Source organism: Penaeus vannamei, chromosome 8 (assembly GCF_042767895.1).
Source record: "Penaeus vannamei isolate JL-2024 chromosome 8, ASM4276789v1, whole genome shotgun sequence".
Lineage (NCBI taxonomy): Eukaryota > Metazoa > Arthropoda > Malacostraca > Decapoda > Penaeidae > Penaeus > Penaeus vannamei.
Window position 1 is genome coordinate 5,147,089 of NC_091556.1, and position 7,500 is coordinate 5,154,588.

Below are 7,500 nucleotides of genomic sequence, written 5' to 3' on the forward strand. Positions count from 1 at the left end.
AGAGGACGCTGTCTTGACTTCGGCACTTACAGTCTGGTTCATTTATTCCTATACAGATCTATGTAGAAAATTATATTGAACTTCAAATGTTTATTGTACTCTTTTCATTGTAATACTTGCAACACGTATATTTCTTGTCAAATGATTTGTTGCATTTGAATTTAGTTTTTATATTTATTGGTTTTCAAGGATTCAGTAAATTCTGTTGGCACCTTTCGCCTTTTTTTTTTAACGATTTAACAAAATTTTGAAATCATAATGGTAGCTGTATTGAAACATGTTTTGGAACTTATTGAATGCTTACTGAATATTTCTGTATAACTCTTCCTTGTATTAAAACGGTTGGATTGGAAAAATTAAATACTTTGAAAAGCATATGTAAAGATATTGTCTGTGTTTGAGTTTTCAGTTTTAAAGTCAAATCATTAATAATTAACAAGATATGACCTATTTATAGATGAACACAGTTATAGTACGCAATTATAGTGTTACATGCTGTATATTATATTATATGATACTGTAGTATATCATAACACGATATTATAACTGTTATGTAGGAATTATATGGTACATTGAGCTAGTGTTATAAAGAGATGGGCTGTTGTATATTGTGCCACTGTGTTTTATCCACATCCACTCGAACTTTGCTGTCATATGTGATAATTTCTACCAGATACTGAGACAGTGTCAGGGGATTGCTACACATTATATGCTGTTATAAAGGCTACCAAACCTCCATTGCATATAATTTAGGAAAATGAGATATTAGATTGGTTCCCATTTTGCTGATAAATTATAATCAGCATATTCTCAGAATATGCTGTTTTTGATAAGGGTGGTGGTGTTGGCCTTTGCTGGAGTGCCAACAGGCATGGAGAGTCAGTCAGTTGAATTGTTGCAGTGATGTGGTTGTCTTCTTAAAAATAGCTTGTTTGTTGAAATGAAAGGATATTGAAAATGCACTCAGTTGAAGTAGGCCTATTTATTTTATAATTATTTTAGATGTATGTATAGTTTACTGGGAAGGTAAACAGTAGATAGAATCAATATTGATGAAATCTAGGTCACAGACTGTACAGCGAATTATTTGATATTTAGAATAGATTTTTCTATACCATGAGTATGACCATCATGTTTACAGTTGGGAGACCTCTGTGGTAATACATCAACAGTTACAGAAAAAAATCCATGCTCTGGTTTGCCAAAATATACTTTTGCTACAAGGTGGAGGTTTATTATGCTTTGCTGGAGCACTAAAGGTGTCTCACAGGCCACAGTAATTGTCTGAGTACATTAGTAACTAGATTGTTTTGTTTTATAACATTTATAACTCAGTGTTTTGGTAGTGAATGATCTGCTGAGTCCATATACTATATATATTTAACTTGTAATATACATATGTCAGAGACAAATTCTGCCATCTTCAAGGTGGTGAAACACTTTAGATAAAGAAGCTTCTGATAAGCCTGAACTTGAAATTGTATTGTTAAAGTGGGGGTATAGATAATGTTAGATCATGACAACCATATAACACAAAGTTTATCATGGACTTTGTGTTTTAGAAAAAATGGTTAATTGTTCTATCTAATGTGATGCAGCAAAAAAAATTAACCAGTATTATAGAGAATATATATATATATATATATATATATATATATATATATATATATATATATATATATATATATATATATATATATATATATATATATATATATATATATACATATATATATATATATATATATATATATACATATATATATATACATATATATATATATATATATATATATATATATATATATATATATATATATATATATATATATATATATATATATACATATATACATGTATATATACATATATATATATATATATATATATATATATATATATATATATATATATACATACATACATACATATATTATGTAATACCCAGGTAGAAGAGATAACTTTTATCTACATAATGAATAGGCTATAGAATGTAAATTTGTGTTGAAATCGACAAAGTTGAGAGATTAAAAGAGCATTGGTTCAGATAAGAAATCTAAATTAATTTTCCTAATATAATTTTTATTTATCTCACATTAGTTGGAAAAGAAAATGGAGTTTGAATTTCATTGGCAGCTGCAGGAAAAATTGAAGAAAATTAGAATTGAAAAAGAAACTAATACTGATATAAAATCTTTTTTTTTATGGTTTCTTCTCTCATGGAATATAGAGAAACAGTCTGTTTGTACATTGTGTATTATATGTTATTAGAGTAAAGAGGTTTAGTGTAGGCCAGTCTAAGGTTGTATGTGTCTTATTTAATTTAAGCAAAAATTTGCAGTGTTTGAGCACAGTATTTGGCATAGTGGTGAGTGTATGAAGGTTGAAATGAGATTGTTTTATATGGTGGAGTGTTTCAAGATTACTGGAGCATTTAATTACCATGCAAAAGCTTGAGGGGAACCTGTGATATAGAGCATGGAAGGAGAGAGGGAGAAAGAAAAGTTGAGAAACAGAAGTATTGAAAAGTGGGGAAATGGAGAAGAGGAGGTAGAGGGATAGGGGGAGAAGGAGGGAGAGGGAGGGAAAGACGGAGGGAGAGAGGAAGAGGGGAAGGAGGGGAAGAGGAGAGATGGAGACCGGGAAAGGTAAAGGTAGAAGGAAAGGGGGAAGGAAGTGAGGGAGGTGGGGGAAGGAGGGAGAGAGAAAGGAGGGGAAAGTGGGAGGGAGAGAATAGGGGAAGGAAGAAAGGAGAGAGGAGGGGAAAGAGGAAGAAGGAGAGAGAGAGGAGTGGTAGGAGGGAAGGAAGGAAGGAAGGAAGGAGAGAGGAGGGGAAAGAGGAAGAGGGAGAGAGAGAGGAGTGGTAGGAGGGAAAGAAGGAAAGAGGAATAGACAGAGGAATAGAGGAAGAGGTAAACTGTGATACAGGGCATGCAAGGTGAGAGAGAGAGAGAGAGATAGTGAGAAAAAAAGAGAAGAAATGAGAAAGACAAGGAAGGAGAAAAGGAGGGAACAGGAAACAGACAGACAGACAGACAAACATACAGAAAACAAAACCAGATTGAAACAGAAAGTACAACCATACTATACACTTATATTTATTACGAAGTGATATGAAAATAGGAGCAAGAGGATTAGTCATGTTTGTAAGGCTGCATGGGGGGGTTAGCTCGAAAGCAAAGTGTTCTAGGGTTACATGTGGTTATCTGGCGTGATGCTTGACAAAAGAATATTTTTTTGGACTCTTGGCCTTTGTTGATTGGTTGATTGACCGTTTGCATAGTTGCCAGGCAGTATCATGGAAGGTGGAAGTGTATGGTGGATTTTAATCTTTCGGCAGTATTTCATTTATTTTGTTGTTTACGTTAGATGTGTTTTTTGTATGTGGTTTATTATTTGTTGTTGTTTATTTGATTTTTGGATTTTTTATTTGTTTTTTTGAGTTTGGTAAAGAGGTTGATTGTGTTTATGATATTACTGTCAAATTGTAGGTACCATTATATTCAAGGGAGAGTTTGTGTGTATAGGAAGGTGTATGTGTCTGTCTGTCTACTGTTTTTTCTATCCTTGTTTATGTGTACATTGCTAATAATAATCAAGTCGTGCAAGGTCTTGAAGAGTTTTGAGTCTCGTGTGTTTCTGGTGTTTCTGGCACTGGCACTAGCTTGTTTGACTTGGAAGGAGTGTGTTGATATTGTGGGTTTACATGCATCCACTTTGAGAGTTAAGTTGTTGATTGCGATATCCCAACGTTATCTAAAGTTCGCATTCTGTGTTTTGGTTGTATTAATATCCATATGAGCTATTGCTGAGTCCTTGAGAGATTTGCATTGAGTATAGATGAGGCAAGAGTATTTCAAATTTGGGAATGAAAGTGTGTTATGTTTGCACTTCAGCCATTTCAAAATTAATCATTTATAAATCAAAATATTGTAGAGTTGCTATAGGCTCTTAATAGGCCTATGTATAAGTATATGTATTCACACACGCATCTGTTCACTTACACGTGCACCTGTGCACAGAGGCCATATTAAGGCATATAGGAAGTGACAGTACTTGTCCTCTAATGCAGGTGATATGCTTGAATTAGTTTATCTTCATTATCTACTGTGTTATTGCAGATCATCTGGTACCTGATTATGAAAATGAAAGTCAAATTCACATAGGCCTATAGAGAGTTGAGAGTGAATATTAATGGGAGTTAGGGTGTGGATTTGAGGGAGAATATGCGAGTGTGCATATGCAAACATGTGGCCTAGACTGGATGTGTTTTTACAGCAAAATATGTGTTATATAAACAGTTTGGTTTTGTAACATTGCAGCATTAGGAAACACTTGTTAGGCAATGTAACCTTGTATGATCATTGAGTGTTCATACTGTATATAACTGTATACATATATGAAGCATCGATAGAATGTAAAGAAAATAGTTTTGGGTGTAAGTCTTGGATTAAAAAACAAAGGATTTGTAGAAACGGTAAATGTAAAAATAAAAAAGATTAAAAAGATGTTAATGATAGAATACTTGGTAATCCTTTAGAGCTACAAAAGTGGAGCAAGCCAGTTAGTTACTGCATAATTTAGCATTAATATTCATGTATTCATTGTAATGGAAAAGATTAGAATTCCCTATGTTCTTTTCTTTAATGTATGTAAGTGTAGTGTTCTTAAGAAAATGAAACCCAAAGGAGAGGAACAGTATGTTTAATAACAGGTCATATTTTTTTTTTTACACAAATCAATATGTGTTGGTAATGAAGAAAATATTGAATTCACAAAAATAGTATTTATTATTCATTGAGAAGGGATTTCAGTTGCATTTCATCGTTAGTAATCATTCATGTGCTAGTAACGACATGATGAATTTTTTTTCTTTCTTTCTTTTTCTTTTTTTTCCCCTTTTTAAGAGGTATGGCTTTTTGAAGAGATTGTTAAGCCACAAAACTTTTGATCATAATTTCTCTGTCTCTCTAACTCTCTCTCACTCTCTTTCTCTTTCTGTCTCTCTAACTCTCTCTCACTCTCTTTCTCTCTTTTTCTCTTTTTCTCTCTTTTTCTCTCTTTCTCTCTTTTTCTCTCTTTCTCTCTTTTTCTCTTTTTCTCTCTTTCTTTTTCTCTCTTTCTGTCTCTCTCTTTCACTTTTCTCTCTTTCTTTCCCTCTCTTACTCTCTCTCTCTCTCTTTCACTTTTCTCTCTTTCTTTCTTTCCCTCTCTTACTCTCTCTCTCTCTCTTTCTCTCTCTCTTTCTCTCTCTCTCTTTCTCTCTCTCTTTCTCTCTCTCTCTTTCTCCTCTCTCTCTTTCTCTCTCTCTGTCTTTCTCTCTCTGTCTCTCTCTCTCTCTCTCTCTCTCTCTCTCTCTCTCTCTGTCTCTCTCTCTCTCTCTCTCTCTCTCTCTCTCTCCTAACTCTCTCATCTCTCTCTCTCTCTCTCTCTCTCTCTCTCTTCTCCTCTCTTCTCTCTCTCTCTCTCTCTCTCTCTCTCTCTCTCTCTCTCTCTCTCTCTCTCTCCTCTCTCTCTCGTCTCTCTCTCTCTCTCTCTCTCTCTCTCTCTGTCTGACACACACACACACACACTCACACACTCTTTCTCTCTCTCTCTCTCTCTCTCTCTCTTATCTCTGTCTCTCATCTCTCTTTTATCTCTCTCTCTCATCTTTCTCCTCTCTCTCTCTCTTCCTCTCCTTCCCCTCTCTCTCTCTCTCTCTCTCTCCCCCTCTCTCTCTCTCCTCCTTCCTCCCCTCCTTTTCTTCTTTCCTTCCATCCCTCCTCACTCCCTTCCTCCTTTCCCCCCTTCCCTCTCTCCGTCCCTCCCTCCTTCATGTCCCTACCCCTCTGTCTCTCTATTTGTTTGTTAGACTACAGTCACCCAACTGATGGATGTTTTTGTTGCTGGGTTGTGTACTCTCTCCACCAGATTACAGAATGAGGTCAGTCAGAGGAAGTGGCAAACGGGGAGTAATGTGGGTGTTGATAACATAGGATCGCGTACAGAGGATCAAGGTTCATCTCCGCCTTATGGGTCTTGATGTGAGAATGCTAAAGTTGTTTGATGTTGTGGTTTTTAGGGGATATGTGATCAGGAAATACAATTGTGTACATTCAGGTGAAGTTTTTGCCATTGCTGAGTTAGGTTTGCCTTGACTTTTGTCTGGAAGTGCAAAACATGCAACAGGGCTCATGCTATTAAGCATTCAACTAATAAATCCTGCGAATATCCCTTCTTTTCCATTATTGTCTAATGGGCGCTTCCTCATAAAGTTGTGTTTTTGCCTGGGTGTGTTCCCCCTACTCCCTCGTTCCCCTGTGAGGATAGCATTTCAGCTGTCATGTGATAGTGGACCTAATACAAGGTTACATGCTCTATGGTGTGACTTACTGGCGGTTTAGTGTATGTGGCCCTGTTGTGGTTGTATTTATTTTATGGGAGAGGGAAGCAGAGAGTCAAGAGTGTTAGGGATGAGGAGAGGGAAAGAATGAAAGTAGGGAAAATAGAGAATTAGAGAGTAGGGAGAAGAGAGAGTCAGAGAGTAGGGAAAAGAAAGGGAGAGAGTCAGAGAATGGGGAGAAGAAAAGGAGAGGTTCAGAGAGTGGGGAGAAGAGAGGTGGAGAGTGTGTATAGGGAGAAGAGAGGGGAAGAATCAGAGAGTGGGGAGAAGAGAAAGAGAGTCAGAGAGTGGGGAGAAGAGAAAGAGAGTCAGAGAGTGGGGAGAAGAGAAAGAGAGTCAGAGTGGGGAGAAGAGAAAGAGAGACTCAGAGAATGTAGAGGAGAGGGTAAGAGAAAATGGGGAGAAGAGAGGGAGAGAGTCAAAGAGTGGGGAGAAGAGAGGAAATAATCAGAGTAGGGAAAGAGAGGGAGAGACCCAGAGAGTGAGGAGAATAGAAAGTCAGAGAATAAAGAGAAGAATGAGTTAAGGAAAAGAGAGGGAAAGAGTCAGAGGAAGGGAAGAAGAGAGTTGAGGAGAAGAGAGAGCCAGAGAGTGGAGAGAAGAGAGGGGCAGAGAATGGGGAGAATAGAGAATCAGAGAGTATGGCAAAGAGAGGAAGAGAGCCAGAGAATGGGGAGAAGAGAGGGCGAAAGTCTGAGAATGAGGTGAAGAGAGAGCCAGAGTGTGGGGAGAAGAGAAGAAGAGAATAGAGAGGGAGACAGTCAGAGAATGTGGAAAATGAGAGGGCCAGAGTGTGGGGAGAATATAGAGTCAGAGGATAGGGTGAATAGAGAGACAGTGAAGTAAAGACGGAGACAGAGAATGCAGTGAGGAGATGGATAGAGAATGGGGAGAAGAGAGAGCCATAGTGAGGAGAAGAGACAATGAGTGGGAAGAAAAGAGAGAGATAGAGCTTGAGGAGAAGAGAGAAAGAGAGGCAGAGGAGGGACAGGATGGAGGGAAGAAGGGGAAAGGGAGGAAGGGACAAAGGGACACGAGAAGAGAGAGAGACAGCATGGGGAGAAAAAAGTGTCAAAGTGGGGAAAAGAGAGAGCCATGGAGTGGGGACATGTAGG

The 7,500-nt window shown here is 37.2% G+C and overlaps 1 protein-coding gene across 4 annotated transcripts in view; it reads left to right on the forward strand.

Moving 5' to 3' along the window:
- Nak (Numb-associated kinase) overlaps nt 1-7,500 on the forward strand; it is a 94,019-nt gene that overhangs the window by 1,393 nt on the left and 85,126 nt on the right. The window lies entirely within an intron of this gene.